A 21,984-nucleotide genomic window follows, 5' to 3' on the forward strand; every position below is an offset into this window, starting at 1 on the left:
AGAGCACATTTGATTTACTTTTTTCCCTTGATTACTATAAACCATGCCTTGCACCAAAGCTGGAACTGTAACTTTTTTGTTGAACAGCTACAGGAGTCTTCCCAGTCAGTGTTTTCTCAACCTTTTCTAGATGATTTTTGTTCAGGCTCTCTAAGTTTCTTCTTTGCTGGCATCCAGGCAGTGTACTTACTAGCCAGTAACTGAATTTACTAAAATTGTCAAAATTACTAGCCCTTATTTCTCAGTTTCTTTTTTCACATTGGGAGAGCTGAAATTAAGCTGATTAGTGTGCAGCCATCTTGGCAGTCCTAAAGTTTAGTGCTTTCATCTTATTAAACATGAAGGATGTCTGCAGAATGTGACTACAAAGAGAATACATTTAAATGGATCACATATTAAATTCCACCAGTCATATAATTCAGATTTAAATGGATCACATATTAAAATGTATCAGTCATATAACAAATTTAAATGGATCTCTGAGGCCAAGACTCATGTCAGAGGTGTCTAGCAAACCAAGTTCACAGATAATTGCAAATTTGGTGCAGTCATTAAATTCCCCTGAAGATACAAATATCCTCCAAGAAGGCCTGTCACAGACTAATAGCTGGTGCCAGAGTCCTGATCTAAAACACAATGCCAACACGTACATCCTAGTATCTGTTGGAAAAACCTCTACTCCAGCAAACTACTACATAGACAATACACCCCCCTAAGAACAAACACTGTAGTCAGGGATTTGGGAACACATGTAGACAGTGATTCGGCATTTGACCATCACTTGTTTATTGTGGTGAGTAAATCATTCTATGTTGCACAACTTACAAACAGGAGTATAGGCTTTAGATCCAAACATCATTAATTTATAATCTGCTCTCATAAGACCAATTACTTTGTACAATGTCTCCTTTGGTTTGTACCTGCTAGGTATATGCAAAAACTAGAACATCCACATAGATTTCTCACAAAAAGAATACATGGTGTGGAAAAAACTTCCTGTGTGGTCCACGTCAAGACTTTATCCTTATATTGTCTCCTATAGGCTGCTGAAAGGCGACCTATACCTGGCCTACAAAACATCCACTTATCCAGCCCCCAATGGACCTGTTTCACATCTGTAAAACAAATCATCAGAACATCTGATCCAGGGGTCTAAACTTTGCCAGCAACATAAATAGAACATGCTGGAGTGACAGGTATGTGTCTCAGCTGTTCCCTCTTCTCTGGAACAGGCTACCCATCCATAATTCATCCCTGCACTTATTTAAGCAAAATGTGGATCAGTGGATGGGGAACTGTAACTTCACCCCTGGTCTGGTACCTATGTCTGTGTTAGAGAGAGGAAGGTTGTAAATGCATTGTCACTCATGCCCAGGTATATATATATATATATATATATATATATATATATATATATATATATATATATATACCCCCACCAAACCCTTGGGAAACAATACCTATCAAATTTTATTGGAAAGTGTAGCTAGGTTGAAAAAGGCAAAAAGGCCCTCCTCAGTTGATAGCCTAATATTCTACTACTATTAAGCTCTTGTGTAAGGGAGTTTTATGACATCTTCTCATAAACAGCTTGCTCCTTCCTAGGATATTAATTTTGTGCAGGAAAAGTTAACCACATCTCGATTTGAACTGGCACATCAAGCAGATTTAAGGTTTATTACATGGAAAACTGTTCTTATTGTTCTGGCATCCACAAGATGAATATCTAAGTTGCAAACTCTCATTGCTGGTAAACTCCATCTGGTCTTCCATAGGAACAGGGTCTCATTAAGAAACGATCCCTCATTCATACCCATGGTGGTTTCACAGTTCATTCTGAGTAAAGCCCTCAATCTCTCAGTTTTCTGTCCAGATCCTCAGAACTAGAAAGAAAAGATTCTATATACTCTTGGTGTGTGTGGATAGCTCAGGTGCTATCTTAAGACAACTAAGTCCCTTAGAAAAGCTGATTAGCTATTTGTTTCTTATGTTGGAACAAAGAAAGGACAGCCTATGTTAAAAACTATTTCCAGATGGTTGTCCTTGGCTATTGCCTTTTGTTAGGACCATCATGGTAAACCAGTTTAATGCTGTATAAAGGCTCACTCTAGTAGAGTCTTTGAAATATTGGAAAGGATGGACTCTAAGTATTGTAGAGACAGCTTCATGGTGCTGCTCTGTGCATATTTTTACAAGGGATTACACTGAGGTCCTTTTCTACATCCAGGACTGGCTTTGCTAGGACCATTCTCCAGGGGCTTCTAAATCCATATCTTTCCTCCTTCTCCAAGGTAGGGATAGGATTTGGTAGTCAAACCATATAGCCTAAAGGCTACTGTAGCAGTGGTAATGATGAACAAAGTATAGATTGGTAAGTTACACTTACCCACAACAGTAGATGTTTGAATTCCTCACTGCTGGAGTAACTGCAAGCTCCATCCCCCTGATTTTTGTATATTGTTACTTGTTGGGATATAAAATTGTTTGATACTTTTTGTTTTTGTAATTCAGGAGTGAGTATACTCGACTTTTTGTGCAAGAAAATCCTGATAATTCTTCACTCTGACTGCTGATTTTCCTTCCATATAGCTGACAATCAGCAGTCAGAGTAAAGGTGTGGGAGGGGGACAGAGCTTCTGGAAACTGGCTGGTCATTGTGTTGTGGGCAAGACACAACCCAAAGAGCCTGAAAGCTACTGCAGCAGTGAGAAGTTGCAACGTCTACTGTTATGGGTAAGTGCAATTTACACAACTGAACATCTGTTATGGGTAAATGCAGCTTAACACAACTGAGCATCTACTGTTATGGGCAAGTGCAACTTACACAACTGTACCTTACGTACAGCTGCAGTTAGCATAGCTACACCATACATTGAACAGATGTCTAATAGTATTAAACAAACCAAAACCTAGCTAAGCATTCCATTTGTGCAACTGCATTTAGCACTGTTTCACAATACGATGACAGATGTACTGTGGTCAGATAAGTACAACTGCACTTGATGCCCCTCCTCAGTCCAGTGACAGACATATAGTTGCTCTAAACACATTAAAACATAAACCAGCAGTAATGTGTATACAACTGGATTTGGCACAGCTCTGTGATATAAAATCAAACACATTGAAACACTGACACACATTTGCAGATGTACAATAGCTCTAAACACTTCAGAACATCAATAAGTGCTGCTTATACTTTTACAATCTAGACCTAGCACAATGTATTATAACTTGAGGGGGAACATCTGAGATTATACACCATGAGAAATGACACTATAGTTGAGTAGAGGCTTTCTAAGTTCTCTTGTATGAATGTCAGCTTGCAAGCTAATCACAGAAAATTCTACTTTTCTCCATGGCTTTGGTACACTAATGTGGTAGACTTGCTCCATCTTTCTCTTGCCTGGCTGACTGTCCTTACAGCTCACTACTTCTGTTCTTTTGATTACCACAAATTGCTCCTGCCACTTTAGCCAAAAAGTATTTTCCATGGTATGTACTGGTAATAATACCTGACCTCCTGGGTTGGGTATAATCTGCTTAAATCTATCCTACAAACTAATTATGTAAGTTTTGAATTTTGTCTTTGCAAGATATGGGGGCAGGTAATCAACTGTTCTTCAGAGCTCTTGCTGTTTAATGTTGCATTGAGAAATGGCCAGGTCGAATCATGATCTGAAATGTTGTGGGTCTGTGTATGTAGTTCAACTTTTATGCTGGATTCAGAGAGGAACATTGTTCTGCCATCTGTTCTCTTCAAAGACCTAGGTTTATAGAGATGCTTGCAGCTTGGGGAAAATGGTTTAATTTTGGGGGAATTGTTTTTTTATCTGGAATTCAGCTATTGTGGCAATGCCTGAGCACTGAGATAGGAGGAATGTGTTTAATTCTTAAAGTTTGTTGGAGAGACTTATTTTTAAACAGAGGCAGATTTGCTTTGGCCTAGATTGGGTTCTATGCTGCCAACTAAAAGTAGTTAGTGTAATATTTTTTGAGCTTAGTATAGAAAAAGACTGGGAAGACTAACCATTATTTAAACTGCAAACAACTATCACCTGTGCATTCTATTAGTAATTTGCAAAGGGAGAGAATGTTATTAGTAATGACACGATATACACACATACATATCTGTCATCTATGTGCAATACCTGTTGTATGAAGCCAAAGTGCCCAACTGCCACATAAGCACTGTACTACTAAGCTGTAAAGCTGGACAAAGGTGAAAGTAGTGCTACAACACATTCCTTCCACCTCTGTGCAGTACCTATTATTATTATAATAAGCCCAACTTATTTTATTTATGTATGTATGTATTTAGATTTGTTTACCAGGGTACTGCACTGATCTCAATGGACCATTTGCAGGTACAGCAAATTGCCCTCAAATAATTAAGGTAGCAAGAGTATTACTATCTACTACTACCTGTGCATGACTGACCACCTCAAACACTTAGCCTGCTGCACAGGTGGAAGTGGTTCACTGAGCAAGCAAGATTCAACTTGCTCTGCATAGATTGTACTATAGATGGGATGGTCTGTGCTGTTAAAGGGCTTAGCTGCTGCTACCCATGTTAAAATACAGCAACGTATGTTTACTACTTATAGGTAAAGTATGTTCATCTATATTAAAGGATTGTTGTACAGTACTTGTAAAGTATGCTATGCTACAGCTACACACCTTGTATTAATGGACAGCATTGTCTTTTGTACCGTATTTATAGGTTCTGTGTTACAATACACCTACGCAGCTGTGTTAAAGAACAGTAGACTCTTATTGTATAGTTATGTTACCCTATGCCTGTTATGTAATACTTATAGGAAACGTATGTTGTACAACACCCATGCACCTACATTAAAGGGTGACTGTGTCTGTTGTGTAGTAGTTGTTATAGGTAAAGTATGTTACATTGTACCTGTGTTAAATGACAACAGTGTCTGTTGTGTAGTAATTGTAATTAAAGCATGTTATATTGCACTCATGCACTTTTGTTAAACAGCAGTGCCTGTTGTATAGTACTTACAAGGCAACTGTTACTCTACACTTTTTGACATTTGTTTACTGGGAAAGTCCACCTGGGTTAAAAAGAGCAAATTTTCAGTGGAGGCCAGAGGAGAAAAGCTCCATTAAGACACATGATTTTAAGTGAATAATAGTAACAATCAGATCAGCATTGTACTAAAGAACACAAACATTCAAAGTAACAACACAAACATTCAAAGTAACGGGACAAAATACAACATTTAATTACAAACATAGGATGATACAAAGTGTATTCTCCATGCAATACATAGGATTAACATACTGTTACATATAAAGGTAGTTATTCGGAAGACAATGTAGGATGAGGTAGCTATTTGGGAAAAAAAGGGTTAAAGATGTAGTTGTAAGAATAGGAAGGAGAGAGAGAGAGAGAGAGAGAGAATGATAAAGAGTAGGCAGAAAGTTAGAAAAGTGAGTAACCGAGGTAAGTGATGGAAGTGTCATGAAGTAGTAAAGGTCATCAACCTGGGGTTGAGCAGGAGCAGATCCAAGATTTGGAGAGGTGTTCTTAAGTGAGAGTTTAAAGGATGTGTGTATGTGGTTGGATCTGATAGTTAAGGGGAGGGTATTCCAGAGTTTAGCTATGGTGAAGGAGTAACGTCTTTGTCCAGATGATTTTCTGGGACGATACTCCATAAAAAGTTGCTTGTCTTCTGACCTGAATGACCTGCTAGGTATGTTGCTATGAAAGATAGTATAAAGAGTTGGGCAAGCCATGTATCTGAGAATGATTCTATGTACCATTTTAAGCTGTAGGAAGGTAATGTGGAAGTTCAAATCATTTGAGAATGTGGAGAGGTATACATTGATGTGTGGAGTATTTTGCATTGGTGGCAAATTTTGCAATTTTATTGTAGAAAGTTTCAAGTTTAGACTTTAGGCTAGTTTGTAAGAACTGGGGTACTGTATAAGAGAGTAGGTAGAAGGTATATAGCAGCTAGAGTGCATTTAGTGGGAAAATTTATGACAAGTTTGTGTCGGTAGAGAATTCCAAGTTTCTGATGTGTTTTCTTAATACTATTTTGAATATGCAGGTCAAACTTGAGATGCTCATCAATGGTGACACTTTGTAGTTTTGTACAGGAAACAAGTTCAATCATTGTCCTGTTTTGTGACAGAATAGTAAAATGGCTTTTATTTAGGGAGTGAGTTTTAGGGGGTGAAAAGTAATTTAGTCTTAGAGGGGTTAAGTAGTAGTTGATCATTTGGTAAGCTAGCTTTTGATAGATGTAAAAGCAGCTTCCGATTTGTTGAAGATGATAGATTTAGATGAAGAGAACAGTTGAGTCATCAGCATATTGTATGAGTGTACTCTGTTGGGAGGAGGTATGTAGGTCATTTGTAAAAATACTGAATAAGAGGAGACCAAGGATAAAGCCTTGGGGGAGCCCCAGTAGAGCTGTTCTCGAATGAGGGGAGGAAGTCCAGCCATTTAACTGCCTGCTGTCTGTTTTATAGGTAACTAGTGAACCACTTGGAGGGAGGGGATACTCCTAGGTACATTGAGCTTTTGTACAAGATGATGATGAGGAACAATGTCAAAAGCCTTAGAGGAACATTGAGGAGACAAGTTTTCCAGAGTCGTGTGCTTTGTTTACTGTGTCCGTGAAGGATAGTAGAGCTGTAATAGTACTGTGACCTGATTTACAGCTATACTGTGTAGAAGTAAGGAGTTGATTGTTAAGGAGGTAGTGGAGGAGTTGTGAGTGGATACATTTTTCGAGAAGTTTAGAGATGGGTGACAGTAGGGCACCTTTGTTTAATGTTATGATTTTTTTCCACAGTTTTGGGACATAAAATTCTAGGCTAGATCTGTCTGTTAATGAGGATGGATATAGGAAAGGCAATAGCTTCTGCTGTCATTTTCAGATATTCTACAGGAAAGTTGTCTGGAGAGTTAGAACAGGATTTGAGTTTGAGAAGGAGTGTCTTAATTCTACTTGTACAGACAAGTTGAAGGGAGAAGCTAGAGAAGTTGAGGGAGTAAGAGTGTGAGGGGAAAGGGGAACAGGAGGAGATAGCAGATCTTGGTGGGGAGGTTGGGGGGTTGGATAAGTGTAGCAGTGGAAAGAGATGTTTTTGGAGTGACATTCTCTATACATTCAATAAAGTGGATGTTGAAGAGGTTGGCTATTTTAGTGGTTTTGTCAGGGAGAGAGTTTGTTAGTTTTTTTACCAGGACTGAGAAGCGATGAAATGGAGAACCAGATTTTTTTTTTAGGATTTTGTTTGCTAGTAGAGTATAATATTAGATATTAGTCTCTTGTCTTTTTTTTTACAGATTTTTTTTTCTCTGATTCTCATTAGATCTTTGGTTGCTTTGGATAGCCAAGGTGCAAAGTTGCTTTTGATTTGTTCTCTTTGTAGGGGTGACAGATGGTTCAGAATGTCCAGGTAGGTTGTGTTGAAGTGGTTGACTGCTTTGTGTATTTTGAGGATGGACCAGTTTGTCTTTTAGTGTGTTGAGTGTTGGTCAAAGGTAGTCATATTATGAATAGTTTTGTACTGATGATCTTTAAATGGGTTGGAATATGCTTTAACAACAAAGGCAGGGAGATGGTTGCTTAAAGTATCTGGGAGTGTGTTGGCATTGGAAAATTTGGTGGGGTCAGAAACTAAAATCCAGTCAAGTATTGAGCCCTGACATTTAGTAAATCTAGTTGGGGGGGTGATGAGTTGGATGAAGTTAAGTAGATTTATGCTAGAGGTAGGGAATTTGTAGGTGAGGTTCTGCCAGTTGATGCTGATGTCGCCTAAGTTGATAGTTTAGTTTTGTATAATTGAAATCCAATATTTTATTGTCTTGGTAAAATAGGGATGTTTGGTCCTGGTGGGATATAAATTACTGTGAGACAGAGTTTTGGTATTGTTGATCTTTAGGAAAGTGATTAGAAGTTCTGCATTATGAAATTGAGGGATGAGATTTGAATAGGGAGTAATAAGTGAGTTAAGATAGAAGAGTTCTAGTCCTCTGGCTTTCTTGTTGATCCTGTCAGCTCTAATAAGGTTATAACTGGGAGGGTGGATATCTGATTCTTTAATGTTGTGTTTAAGCCATGTCTCTATGGAGGCTAGAATGTCAGGAGTGTTATGTGATAGCCAGGCATGGAAGTTGGTGATTTTTATTGTAGATACTCTGAAAGTTAAGTGCAATTATATTTAGAGTGAGTTAAGAGCTTGGGGGGGGGGCAAGGATTGGGGTTGGGATGAGATGAAGGGGTGAGAGGAGAGTTGGGGCCAGGATTAGGGTGAATATCACTGCATATAATTACTTTACAGAAATGAGTTGGCAATGTTATGTTTATTTTACAGGGATATAATTTAGTGGGGTAGATGCGTTTTAGTTGGGAATATGTGGAATTTTTGGAACAGGAGTACGTTTAGAGTAAACAGACTGGGAGATATCTTAGAGTAACTTTGTGAGACAGGTAGGGGGTGGTTAGTGTAAGGGAGGCTTTGTAAGGAGAAGTTTAAGATGGGATTTAAAGAAGTGGAGGTTATTAGGGTGAGTCTGGGAGATATCTTAGAGTAACTTTGTGAGACAGGTAGGGGGTGGTTAGTGTAAGGGAGGCTTTGTAAGGAGAAGTTTAAGATGGGATTTAAAGAAGTGGAGGTTATTAGGGTGAGTATGGTGTGGATGACTATGTTATGTGAGTCAAAAGTCATGATGTTGATTGGATAATGAAGGACAAGTAAAGAAGAGAGAAGGTAATAAAAATGGAAAAAACAGTTAAGATGAGGAAAGGACAGGCATAGAGAGGGGGGAGGGCTTGGTGAGAATGGATGTACTGGTGGAGAAAGAAGTATATAATTTTATAAGGTGGGTGTGTTTGTGAGTTGGGTGTATATATGTAAGGTGCAATTTTGTTGGTTATCAGAAGAAGGGTTCTGTGATGGGGAGGAGTTGGGGGTATAAGTGTAGAGACAGAGGGTGTGGGTAGGATTTGGGGAGCAGAGTGAGCCCAAGTGAAGCAAGGGGGAACGGAGTGGGAAGGACCTTGTTAGAAGAGTGTGGTAAAGGAAAAACTATCAAGGTATTTTTCTACTACAAATTTTCTGGTCTGGAGAACTTGATACAAATTTTGAGATGTATTGGGCCAAATGTTAGTATTTATTGTTGGCTGTTTAAATTTCTTAACACTTGGACTTAATCCATTTTTGGGACTAAGTCCAAGACACTATTGTATGCTGCATTGTACAGGGAATGAATTGTTGAATATTACATAAGCTAAAATTAAGAGACACAGCAAACTGTTGCCTATATTAAACTTGGTACACACATTAACTGTAGAAGTGTGCTAAAGCAGTCTTGTGTCTTGTATAATACTTACAGGTAAGTATGCTACGCAGCACCTGTGTTAAAGGATAGTAATGTTTGTTGTATAATATTTATGGATAAAGTACGTTACCCTGCAGCTGTATACCTGTGATAAAGGATGGCAGTGTCTGCTGTACAGCCCTTGTAGGTAAACGACAGCAGTGTTTGTATAACACTTATTGTAAAACTGTCATGTTGCACCTATGCTCCACTGTTGAAGGTCTGCAGAGTCTGCTGTATAAGATGTAAAGTATGTTACTCTGTGCCTGTGCACCTTGGATATTTTTTATTTTATTTGTTAATCAGACAAGACCTAATAAGCTTGTAAGAAAGTAAGAAATAACAAAGTATATACAATAGTAAATTCAGAGAAAACCATGAGCAGAATTCTACAGCAAACTGTAAGCAATCAGAAAAAATTCAAAGAGCAACCAGTATAATGTTAAGCAAGGAACTCTGTGTGATATTGAAAATGACAATAGCAATGAATCCTAACACAGGAATGTCTGTTTTACACTATATACAACACATTACACCTATGCATCTGTGTAGGAAAACAGAAGTATCTTTTATATAGTACTTGTATTTTAAAGTATGTTACATTACATCCATGCACCAGTGTTAAAGGACATTAGTGTGTGCTATATGCTACTTATATGTAAAGCAGGTTACGTTGCACCTATATGCTTGTATTAAAAGACATTATTGTCTGTTTGTATAGTACTTTTAAGTAAGCTGTTGCAGTGTACCTACACACCTGTGCTAAAGGACAGCAGTGAATGTTGTGTTGTACTTGCAGGTAAAGTAAGGTACACAGCACATGCATACATATGTCAAGAAATAGCAGTGTCTCTTGTAAGTTACTTATAGTACACTGTACATATGTATGTGTCAAAGGACAACAGTATCTGGTGTATAGTAAACATACAGGTAAAATATGTTATGCCACGTCTACATACCTCTGCTAAAGGATCATTGTACAGTACTTCCAGGTAAATTATGCTATGCTATGCTACTCCTACGTGCCTGAATTAAAGGACAGCAGTGTCTTTTACACAGTAAAAGTAACGCATGTTATGCTGTGCCTAACTGCCTGTGTTATATGTCAACATCTTGTTTGTACAATAGCTATTGGTAAAGTATGTTATACTGAAAGTGGACTGTGACAAAGAATGATGAACCAGTGGGATGGTGTATGATGAAGTGGATATATTGTAAAAGTTATATTTTAAATGAAGTTAGCAATTATACTGTATATTTTTCAGTGGGAAAAATAGAAAACTTTGAGGCTGCCACTTATGTTAATGCAAAGTTCCTGTTATCAGGTTTGTGTGACTTTATTTTCAAGTAACAGAAGAGATTGTTGAGGTTAATCAGTGAAGGTACTTGGCTGTATTTTTTTTTTGTTTTAGACAGAGTGTTGTCTTTAAATAGTGGATTCAAAGAGAAGTTATGAGGATGCGTATACTTTCCTTAGCATAGAAGGACACCATATTGGTAAGCTGGTCAGTAAATGTTGAACACCTGAAGGTGGTCAAGGATGGGCTGTATAGGTGTATACTTATGTACTACGATAAAACAAGATAAAGACACAGGACCTGGGTGGTGAAACAGTTTGTCAGGCAGTGACCTACCAGACAATCAAATGTGGGGACAAGCCTTCACAAGCAAGTATTCTAAAGAGAAGAGATACATGTATCTAATCACTGTATGCAACTGTGTAGAAAATTTCTGAAAAGTACTTTATTCTAGTTAAATAACACACAAGATCTGTAGAACAAGCATCTTAGAAACCTGGAGCTAAACAGCTGAGGAAATATTGATTTAGTTTAATATGTTTGGCAAATGAGTCATTGTAGGGAGAGTGATGTAGTCCCAAGAATTAGGGGTGGGAGTCATCCAGCTTAGGGACCAGAAGATATGCAATATAGGAATTATTTATTTTGTATGTATTTGTCAAATTTGTTTCTGTGATGTAGTTAGAAAAATTAGTGTGGCAAGGCTCAACTAGCTATACCATCAAGCTTACATACAACTTAGAAATTCTGAGAAGTGAAGTATAAAGTTTTCCCTTTGTCTACCCACATTTCCTGGATTTTCTGGGAGAAGGACTAAAAGGTTTTCCTTTCTCTTACCACATTCACAGATTTTCCTACTCACTCTCCCATTTGTATAGGGGTGCCACACTTGATGTCTTCCAGTCCTCGGACATATTTGCAATAGTCCGTGATTAGCTGACTACTTTAATCAGGGACTTTGCTAGCACAATGCAGAGCTTTGAAAGAAGCCTATCTGGTTCCAGTGTTTATTTTCCCTTAAGGAAGCCAACCCCATTTCAAAGTACTCTATTCTGGTGTCTAGCCACTGCTTTCCTCACTCGTATCTACCTCAATCCCAGTGTGGCATCCTCCCCTCACTTTTTAAGACTGTAGCAAACTATTAATTCAGTAGCCATTTTTTTCCCATCTTCCATGATCTCCTTCCCATCTCTGCTAAGCCTAGCCAAGTATGTCGCCCATCCCTCCTGTCTGCTATATACCTGAAGACACATATGTTCCCCCTTTTGACTCCTGACCCCTCCCTTTCAACTTGTACCTACCCCTAATTCAGCAGAATCTTCTCCCACACCACCGTTTTTGCCTCTGCATTCTTATTCTTCCTTTCTACTCTAAATTACAAAGTAGCATGATCACCTTTGGCTAATAGTACCTTCATGTGGACCCCCTGACCCCCCTCCGCTTCAGTTAGGACCACTAGTGTCATTCAGTTAGCTAGGTATTTAAATTTAGATTGTCACACATCATGCAAACATTGACATTAGAAACGTTAAGGAGAACATTCTTGCTGACAGGGCTAGTTTACTACAATCCCAAGGATTATAACTGATCTCTCAGACTTACTCACAGATATCACACTGACAAACATAATGAAAGTGCACAAGATGGTGGGTACTTAGCCAAGGAGCAGGACATAAGACAATTGCAGATAACTTTTTTATATATAGGGCACTAATAAGGTCTCATATATACCTACTCAGACTGGGATTACACATGTAAACAATGTGCAGTGGGGGTTATTAGATGTGAGAAGAACAAAGGCACAGGGACATGAGGATAATTTGAGAAGGGATGGTATTGTCATGCAGAAAGAAGGTGAGATATGTTATTGGTATAGCACAATGCCAGCAGACAAGTGAGAGGGGTGTACTTCAATAAGAAAAACTGGGGTAAAAAGGTCACCAATGTCAGCTGGAAGCAGAGTGATTCAGAAGGAACATAAAATCATGACTGAGCATATTGGAATGTGGGATACAGTTGAAACTGGATCTGTACGTCCATAGCCAGCCTTATACATTGTAAAGAAGGTGGTCATCAAGGGCATGGTCATCAAGGGCAGCGGTCATCAAGGGCACTGTCTACTACGGACACCTTTCCACTACTTATTTATTCAGTTTTTTTAAGTAAAAAGAACATTTTTTTTCTTTACATCGGCATGTTTTTTTTACTTTAAGAAAATAAATGTCACATAGTTCCACAGTTCCGTGGCATCACAGCTGCAGTGCCCTAGGGGAGAGGTGCTATAATCTGCCCATTTAATTTACTGGCTTTCTGCTCAGTTTTGTCCAGAATCTGGTCTAGGATGAATATTGATAAGGCAGAGCAGCAAGCTAACATATTTAAAAGGCAAAGTGCATGGACTATCCATGGCGTGAAGAGAAGCTGAATTTCTATTGGTAGTAACATTGGGCATTTTTTTTTAATGGTGCCACTAGCAGGTAATCGGATACGGGCAATCTATTGCATTTCAGGACTTGGCTAGACACACATTTAACTGTACCTCATTGTAAGGAGTGTTCCTCATCCATACAGCTCCTTATAAGTTCCATAGCTCTCTATTGTCCCCAATTTCACTGAATGTCCCTGATTTTTCCTCATCTTTTTGGTCTGTTGGTTTTGTCACTGATTCTTGAGAGAGTGACTTAAGAGTCAGACATCTGAGATATATGGAGACAAATTGGCTATAATCACTGGGCTGCCAATGTATGAAAATTACTAGCTGCTTTTCTTTGCTCATTATTATGACTGTGCAGGATTGATGTGATTTGTGTGAAGCAGCTTGGAGTACTTTAATGTGTAACTACTGTATCTGTCAAAGTTGAAATGGATTAGATGGCCACCCATTGCTATCGCAATCAAACAAATGAAATGTATACAGAAGTAACTAACTGCTGGTTTGGGGGTTGGAGCTATGTGTGGATGAAATGGACCCTTTTGTCATTTGTTCTATTTAAACAGTTATTAGAATGGCTGTGTAATACTAGTGTGCATTTGTGTGAGGCAAGATTGAATACTTTATTGTAACTATTATTGTTTTTTACCCTGATCAAACATCTGTGGTGCATACAGTCAGTAAAATAGCTATATTTGATGGGTACAGAGGCCATCACTGAATACAAATGGCCTATTCCTGCTGCTGTTGGATCACTGTTAAACAGTCACTGATTTTGTGTGGCGGGGGTTAGTGTCACACAATGTGTTGTATTTGGTGAAATCAGTGTAAAACTAATATTGCTGTGGCTTATGCTTGGGTATGTGTGTGTGTGTGTGTGTGGGGGGGGGGGGGGGTTGCAGTGTGTTGTCCAAGTGGACTATGACATAACATTAGCAGTAGTCTCTGCAGTGAACCCCATCAAGTCTAAAACCTGTCCTCCTCGGATGTCTACAGAAGGTTTTTGTAGTTTGTATAGAGTCTAGAGATGGTGTGGTCACTATTTCTTTAATTTTCCTCACAGACCTCAGAGGTATGCCCAGATAGATTATCTAGAAGCAGTGTACTGTTTAACATCACTGAGTTGGAATTCATTACTGTGATCAATATTTCTCACTTTCCTCGCAATCAAACATCAGACATGTATATGAGTGGTTGTCTTTTGGTGATAGAGATAAGGAGGCATGCTGTTAACACAAACTGCAGAGACCTGCCATTGTAATTATACTCTGTCTTACTGTATATCTGACATTTGTTTGTTGGGAAAGTCCAACTGGGCCAGAAAGTGTCTATTTTCAGTGGAGGCCTGGGGAGAAAATCTCCACATATGTTGTGTGTGGGTGTGTGTGTATATGTGTTTGCCAGCATAGGTATTTCACCTAGTGGAATTAGTCTAATGTTGCTCTGTTTTGTATTCTTGTATTACATTTCGTATGATTGCTGCTAAGCATGTTTGTATTATGCTTCTGTTTCATTTATCATCTAGGCTGGACCTACGGTTGCTCATATTAGATTAGTGCTCTTCCCTGCTAAAACTAAAATAAATACAGTAAGATAAATTTGAAATATGTTTGAACAAGTCTTTATAATAACAAGTATTATGTAAAACATGATATTGCACTGTGCATAACTCCCTATACTTAAAAAAAATCTATTCATATACAACTCCTGTAACTGTTACTTTTAATCAAAACCGTAAATGATGTCACTCATGTCAAGGATGACTAAATAATGGAAATGTTGCTCTTGAATGTAACTGACTATCCATGATGTCTGTATAATAGTACACAGAAGGTGCCTGCCTTGGGGGGTGTAAACGTCAGGAGATCTGTTGTATATAAGTATGACAGCAGCAACTTGAAATATATGACTCTGGCCATTTATTTCTTGAATTTCATCACAATCTAATACTAGAGGGATAAACAAAAGGTGACTTAACTTTTTTTTTTTTTTTATATGGAAGGAGTAGGAAGGCAGGCACTGTTCTCAGATAAAATGTGTGAATCCTCACAAACATTTTTCTCTTCTAAACTGCTGTTTCATCAGACATGATTTATTTCTTCCATGAAAGAAAACAACTAAGACTGAATTTTTTTCTTTATTCATGTTTGCTTTTTTTTTATTTGTTCAGGCCATCACTGGGTCAAAAAGTTAGGAGGAAAAAGCTCAAAACTGCACTTAAACCATCCACAACATTGTGGCTTCTGGGGGCCTAACAACCCCCCCCCCAGCTCTTGCTTCAGTTATCTATTCCACAGTTATTACACTGCAGCCTTGACCAGATAGCATGTATTACAATGATTCAGGAAAAGTGAGAGTTGAAAAGTAAGACTGAATTGTCATGACTTTTGTCAGGCCATCAACAGATGAAAATGTAAGAAAACTGAAGTTCATCTTAGATTATCTAACATCCCAAGGCGTCTGGGGTTTTGTAGCCCCAAAATCCCCAGCTTAATTCATATATTTCCACCACAGTTATTACAGTGCAGTCCTACCAGTTAGGGTGTGCTGAAAGGATGCAGGGAAAAGCTGAGGAGTAAGACAACATATGAGAATAGATGGAAAAAGCAACTTGGATGATGAGAGATGGCTGGGGGGGGGGGGGGTACCAGGGAGAAATAATGGGCAGCAGAAAGGGTGACCATGGGGTCCTTCAGCTAGGACACCATTTCACTTTTGCAGCCCTATCTACACCACGTAAACTAAAATGAGGAACTGCAGCTCTTCTTTAATTGGCATCAGCCCCTGTATGCTTGTTTGCATACTGTTTGAAACTGACACGGTTGGCATAATGACTAAGGTCTTGACCTTCCAAGTAAAAGGTACAAGGTTCGATCCTGGCTAGTGTGGAGTCTGTATGTTCTTCCCATGTCTGAGTGGGATTCCTCCAACCTCCCAAGATCATGTTGTGTGCTCACACCTCAGGATTTGACTTGAGGTATGCTAAGTGTCTCTCCACAAAATTGAATGGAGATGTGGGCAGCAACTCAAATTCTAAGTGGTGTCTATTGGAGAAGAGTTGTGGAAACCATCCACTTTGGGCATCAGCTGTAGTTAGCAGTATCCTCTAGATAAGAATATAGATTATAGACTGTTCCTTGTAAGGGCTAACATAAAAAAAATGACTGTAGGTGATTATACAAGTTTAGTCGTGGGTATTTGCCTGTGATAGAGTTTATGATCTGACCTATACCAGGAATGCATGCTGATTGTGCAAAGGGGTTGAATTGGCCAGTGTGTGTCTGCCATAAAGCCCTGCAGCCCTGGGTCAATCAGCTACCCAATGTCCAGTTGCCAGCCTGGTTTACCTGTTATAGCACTGAGTGAAAGGTGGACATAAAACTAATGAACCTGACAAACACAAGCTAAAGATTGCTAGAATGAATATAGATTCAATAACAGGATGCAGCTTGGAAGTGGGTGGTATGATGGTAAGGAGGGGACTGGACATCCTGTCTTGCCATGAGGCAAGGTGGAAAGTCGGTGCAGCAAAGCCACTTGGCTTGGGATCCAGAATCTACTACTCAGGGAAAGACAGACTAGAAATGATGTGAGAAGTGTGGTGAGGGACAGCCTTTAGAAGACCGAAAGGGATGTCATCACAATTAGTGACAGAGTCATGGCAGTCAGATTTCGGGATAAGAATAGGGCCCCACAGCAGGGTTGTGACAGCAAGGAAAAGAGTGCATTCAGACAGTAGTTGCAGGATTTGCTACATAAAGCAGAACATCATGAGTCAGTATTGATAATGGGGACCGTAATACTCATATGGGAACAGGGTCTATATAAAATCACCAAATGCTTAGAAAAGCGAATGGTGATTGATTGACCCTATGTAAGTGAAAGCTTACAATGTTGAAGTGTTAGAACAGTGATTTTTTTTTTCCAAGGGAAAAAAATCGCTATTCCAACAAAAATAAATAAATAACAATTTTAAACATTACATTAAGTGGGGGACTGCGCCCCCCACACCCCCCTACTTAAATATACCAACTCTGAGACCGTACTACAGTGCCGAAAATGGCAAAGTACTGAAGCGGCCAAGCAAATTCTTTCCCAGGGAAAGAATTCACTTAACAGCCGCTTCAATATTTTGTGTTTTCAGCCTTTTAAGTTCGACCAAGATGCATTCGACAGAATGCATCTTCAGTCTTGTAATATAGACCCTGGGAACAAATAAAACAGGATATGAGGATTACGTGGGTCTATATTGATGAGGCAGCAGGAACAAAGGAGAGGTCATTCTAGACTGCTTTCTGGCAAATGGCTTGATGGTGGCCAGCACATTGTTCAGCAAGAAAGACCATCACAACATCACATACACCAGTGGCGGTCAGTGTACAACTCGGGTAAAACTTTCTCCTGTTAAGGAAAGGCTGCTGAGGTAGAATCAGATATTGATTGCAATGTCATTCCCAGTGAAACAGTTTGCCTGCAGCATAAACTACTGATGCCCCAATAATCTGCAAACATGGTTAGAGAAGTCCAAGGTCAATGGAGACTAGGTTGAAGACGTGGACATTGAATGGAGCAAAAGCACAACATGAGTTAAGGCAATACTCCAGACAGTAACACCTCAGAAAGAAGGCGGAGTTGGAAGAATGACATCTCAAAACAACACAGTGTGAGGACTACAGAACAGATACTTGGCCAGCATGTGTGAGGGCTACAGAACAGATACGTGGCCACGCCAGGTATGAAAATAAGGTACATGAGGAAAGCTGCTGCTGACATTTAAAAATCTAGGAAGCTAGCAAGAGAAAGGAGTGCAAGAAAAAGTGGAAAAATATGAAAGACAGAAAAGTCTAAGAAGAAATACTAGCATACTTACAAAAAGACTAAGAGAGCAAATGTAAGAACAAAGAAGGCATCAGAGAAGATGTGCAAGTTTCTGGAATGTGATTCAGCAGATGGCAAATAAAAAAATCTCTATCAGGTTGTAAGGTAGAGAGAAAGTCATCCGACACCCTTCATTAGGGATGCCAGCATCTATCTCCTCACCTGTTCACAGGACAACAAAAGTATATAGAATGAGTACTTCTAGCAGCTTTTAAATGAGAAGCTGTACTGCCTCAGACACAGCCTATGATGAGGGAAGAGGAGGATCCCACCCTAAAAGTAAGAACAGCACTAGGGAAAATGAAGTTAGGGAAAGCAGCAGGCTTAGATGAGGTCACAGCTGTCGTGTTAAAGATGCTGGGTGAGATAGGAGAGAAATGGCTCCTAAGTGTACTCATTGCAGTTTGGAGAGAGAGGCTTATCCCAGGTGGCTGGAAAATAAGCATACTAGTACCAGTGTTCGAGAACAAAGGAGATGTTCACAACTGTGGGCAGTACAGAGGTGTCAAACTTATGTTACATGAAAGTGCTTCAGAGGGTGATTGATAAATGAATTTGCAAGGTAGTAGGTGAGGTGAGCAATTTGAATTTAGATCAGGATGCAGCACAACCACCCTGATTGCAGTGAGACAAAGTTGAGAAGAAGATAGAGCTAAGAAGAGTCCAAGTGGGTATTCCTAGACCTGGAGAAAACATGTGACAAGGTCCCTAGAAAACTCCTTTGGGCAATCCCAGAAACACTGGTAAAATCTAGTGTAGGCTATGTACAAGGACCCAATGGCACAACTATGAACAGTGTTCAGACTCTCATAAGGGTTCCCAGTGGAAGTGGGTGTACATTGGGGTTAAGATCTGAGGCCACTGCTGTTCATACTGGTTATGATTACATTAGCAAACAGATTGTAGGGGACAGATCAAAAAAGTTGCTGTAAGTAGATGCTGTGGCATTACAGATGGACTCTGAGCAAGACATTCAGCAAATAGGGAAATGGAATGCAAAGCTGAAGGCACATGGGATGAAAGTGAGTACAAATAGTTATAGTGGTAGTAAATAGGGAAATCAGAAGAAGGTGAGAATTGAGATAGAAGGGAAAATAGTGGAACAAGTTAATGACTTCAAGTATCTTGGAGATGTGGTTGAGGAGAAGGGAAGGCTAGGGTAGTGTGTGACAGAAAAATGTGAAAGAAGCTGAAAAATAAGGTATGCAATTCAACGGTGTGACCATTACTACTGTATGGTACAGAAACCTGGGCAGTGAAGGCAGAGCAGATGAGGAAGCTAGTGGTGATGGAGATGAAGTGCCTGAAATGGATGGCAAGATGCAGACTGAAGGACAGACAAATAAATGAGGACATCGGAGCAAAGGTTAAAGTAGCGCTAATTGTAGAAAAGATCAAAGAGGACAGATTATGGTGGTTTGCAGACATGTAGGAAGGCATAAGATGATTTAGTGAAAAAGATTTGGGAACATCAAGAAGCTAAAAGGAAACAGGGGCAGCCAACCAAGAAATGGATAGACTGCATGATAGAACATAGTCGGAGGTGATGATGATTATATTTAAATACCTGGATGACTGGATGGCATCAGCACTCCTTGTTACTATTATGGTACAGAAGCCCTGTGTCGGAGGTAATGATTATATTTAAATACCTGGATGACTGGATGGCATCAGTACTCCTTGTTACTATTATGGTACAGAAGCCCTGTGTCGGAGGTAATGATTATATTTAAATACCTGGATGACTGGATGGCATCAGTACTCCTTGTTACTATTATGGTACAGAAGCCCTGTGTCGGAGGTAATGATTATATTTAAATACCTGGATGACTGGATGGCATCAGTACTCCTTGTTACTATTATGGTACAGAAGCCCTGTGTCGGAGGTAATGATTATCTTTAAATACCTGGATAACTGAATGGCATCAGTACTCCTTGTTACTATTATGGTACAGAAGCCCTGTGATGTGCAGCATCTGTAAGTAACATTTGCGAAAAGGTGTCTTCTGTTACTAAATCAAACAAGCCAAAGATCTCATTTACTTTTATGCGCATGCATAATGTGCCCTTTAAATAACAAACAGCTTGCATACAGAAAAAATACTTTACTGATTCACATGGATGCAAAAGTGAAGATTTACAAAAACACCCTGGTTGCACATAGTGCCAGAATAATGCCCTCTCACATGGTATTAGTAACGCTACATACTGATGTTTCTCCTTGTTCACTGCAGAACTGTCAACTTGTTCCATTGACTATGTTGAAATATTTATTTAGGCATGTGAACTTGGAGCTAAAACCTGAACAGAGTTTACTTCTAAAAAATAACCTTTTATATAGTTTGCTTTTTCATTTCTACTGTATTTTTAATTAAATAACAATTTATAATTAACAATGACTATACGAATGGCCCTTTGGAAATGTTTTATTAAAGTGCTTGTTTTTGCCCCCTCCTTTACTTGTGCTGATAACCATCTAGGATTTAGATGGTGAAACGCATATACATGAGCAAACCCTTTGGCAAACTCTCTATGCAGAGTGATAAAAAATGGGTGTTAATTTAATCTGGACAAAAGCCCAGTAGTCTAGCCTGATGAAACAAATGTTGCATTTAACCCTGTGAACCCAGCCTTTCTGAGAGTGTTATGCGTTATTTAAGGGTATTGCATAGCATGAATCTTTAGTACTCACTAAGTAGTCTATGTAACTGTAGAAGAGGAAAAATGTGGTGACAAACTGGTTATTGTCATGTACAGCAGCTAGGGTTACCACCTGTCCCACTTTGCGAGGGACATTCCCTCTTTGGGCAGTTGTGTCCTGCAAAAAAAATTGTAAAAATGGCAAATGTCCAGAGATTTTAAGACAAAATTATTGCCTATATTTTATGTAATAGTTTCATAAAACAGTTATTCTGTATTTGAAACACCTAAATGTTATAATAAACAGAATAAGCAACTAAAATGCTACAAGAGTAAGCTTTTATTTAGGCAAGCAAGTGAAGTTCTGTCCTTCATACTGGTCGTGGGTATGATTTGGCCTGCAAAATCTGACGTTTGTACCACAAATGTCCCACTTTGGGCATTTGAAAAAGGTAGCAACCCTAACCGTAGCTGGTTCCTTTTTGCTGAGTAGCATACTTCTCAGCCATCTAGACTTTAGCAGAATGTCCAGATTTACCCTCATATTTTTGGTCTGTCCATTATAAAATTTGTGGGTTTTCTGGTCAATCAACGAGTACTGAAGTCACGAAATAAGGACTTGTATTTTATTTTCAGACTTCATATACTTCAAAAAATGCATGCTAATGGAAAACCTGTTCTAGTAACTTTTTAGCTGTTTAACAGAAATATTTAAAATATGTCCTGGATTTTTTAGGACCTTTGTCCCCCCATTATTTTTGGCTTTGTTCAGATTTCTTATGCTAAGACGTTGACAGTTAAATAGTGAAACAATGCAGTTGTGTACTGAAGAATGGACAATGCCCCGAGCCTTGGATTTCAGCAACAGGGACAGGCAGGAATAGATTGCATGAATCCTTTAGGTGTCTTGTCTCCCGGTTGGTTGTGGTTGCACTTCACTTTGGTGTAGCTACTGATGATTACGTACGATGCCATTTGTGGCAGCATGTATGATGTCTCATTATTGTGCATTTTTCCACAAGAAGTCAATGTAGGCATGTGTAGGTTCAGTCACCATGGAAGGCAGTTTTCTTCTACCTCTCCCTCACATTCTACCCCAGGAAGCAAGATGGCCATTCCACAATGAGCTGAATGACACTGGTCAGGGTATTGATTTACTTCCTTCAGTGTAAATTTAGTTTCACTTGTTAAAGTTATTAAACCATCAGATATATTATGTCATGATACTGAAGATCTCTGCTGGCAGACACCATTTCTTTTACCGTGCCTGAAGAGTTGTGACAACTTTTAGGTTCATAGGTAAGTACTAGGCTATCTACCCAAGGGCATTTATAAGCCTAGCCAGAATGTGTTGGCTTTCGCCATCTCCTTAGATTAGT

The sequence above is a fragment of the Protopterus annectens genome, chromosome 15.part0, assembly GCF_019279795.1.
Source record: "Protopterus annectens isolate FY-2018-M chromosome 15.part0, PAN1.0, whole genome shotgun sequence".
NCBI lineage: Eukaryota > Metazoa > Chordata > Ceratodontiformes > Protopteridae > Protopterus > Protopterus annectens.